The sequence below is a fragment of the Triticum dicoccoides genome, chromosome 7B (assembly GCF_002162155.2).
Source record: "Triticum dicoccoides isolate Atlit2015 ecotype Zavitan chromosome 7B, WEW_v2.0, whole genome shotgun sequence".
NCBI lineage: Eukaryota > Viridiplantae > Streptophyta > Magnoliopsida > Poales > Poaceae > Triticum > Triticum dicoccoides.
The window spans coordinates 68,797,407-68,799,119 of record NC_041393.1 but is presented as its reverse complement, the minus strand read 5'-3'; positions in this window follow the sequence as shown (position 1 = coordinate 68,799,119).

Below are 1,713 nucleotides of genomic sequence, written 5' to 3'. Positions count from 1 at the left end.
CAGCAAGAAAAAAAAGTGAAGAATCCTCACCAGGGGGCGAGGCGCCGAGCTGACGGGAGGCGAGGCGCCGGGGGGCGTCGGGGGCGGTGGTGGTCTGGTGCGGCGGGGGCGGTGGGGTCGGCGGCGGTGGGGTCGGTGGCGGGGGCGACGGGCACGGGGACGACGAGCACGGGGGCAGCGCGGGTGAGGTGAGGGAGAGAGAGAAGGGAGAGAGAGGGGTGGGGCGCGAGGAAACGACCTTTTTTGGTTAGGTTTAATTTTTTTGCCGTCTGCTAGCGGACGGCAAAGAGCGTAGCTAGTGGGGTGGGGCCGACGGCCAAGAGCATAGCTAGCTGACGGCAAAGAGCTAGCTGACGGTAAAGATCTTGATTCTAGTAGTGTCGTCAAACTCTCCCCCGAGTATGAAGCGGCTTTCGCCGAGTTTTTCTGGTACTTGGGAACTTGGAAGTTGGGATTAAGTGGGATCTGCACTTCACTTCACAAAGTGAATTGGATCAAGTGGGATCTCACTTACGCCCGTGAGCATGCAATTTAAGTGGGATGGTAAATATTGCCCACCATACCATAGTGGAACTGGGTGGGATGCCACCAACAGTCCCACTTGCAGCCTGACCAGCTGTGAAGCCTTGGCAAGTCGCTAGACTAAAACTTACAAATGATCCGTCTAAGTCACCGAATAAGGCCCGGTGAACCACACACTGCCTAAATTGATTTTTGGAGCAGCAACTTGTTTACGTGGGCCTTGCGGCACTCATAGTATGAGGCACGAAAATTGGTGGGACGACCGACATGTCAGAGCCGTTCAATAGTGTGATTGAACGGCTCGTAGGTAGCTTGCTTTTACCGGTTTTGTTTTATTATAATACAACAGCCAAGAGAACACACACATAGACACCGGTCTTGCAAGGTAATTATCCACACACACAAAAAGGTCTTGCATGGTAATTGGTGTAGCAAGGATCGATAAACCCATGCCATCAGACTACGCATAGTGGGCAGTAGCGGATCTAGCCCAATGGGTCAGGGTGGGTCAACAATAGAACTGTTCATATAAAATACTTTTTTCTTATTATTTTTTTACCTTTTTTCCTGTACTATAAAGTTATTCAAAAATTCCCAGGGTGGGCCATGGCCCACCCTGTCCACCCTCTACCTCCGCTATTGATAGTGGGAGTAAGTTCAACAGTAACATAAGGTCTAACTCAACAAATTTGCTTATATGACAATGATTTAATAAGGAGAGAGATGAATTGAGTAACATAGCTAATTACTCATACATATCATGACAAGATGAATCTACAAACTAATAAATGAAATGTTGCATGACATCACAAGTATGTTACTTCCACTATGAAGATAGTAACATAGACTAGTCGAAGTTACTCCCCACTATGAAGGTAGTAACATAGATCAGTCGAAATAAACCAGGACGGAGGTAGTATGAAAGTAGTAATATAGACCAGTCGAAGTTACTCCCCATTATGAGTAGTCCCTATTTCACAAACAAAAATCTATGCCCAACTGGTCGTCCGTAGAATTAATACATTCACCCCGCAGTACACGGAACTGGAGCTAGCAGCTAGGTTGGAGACAAATCCTTGCTGGCCATGGATCAAAAGAGACAGAGCAAGTCTGCATCAAGATGTACACAAAACCGTCGGTGTTTCATTTACTGCATGTATGAAACTGCGAAGATGCCTCGGTTGTTCTCTA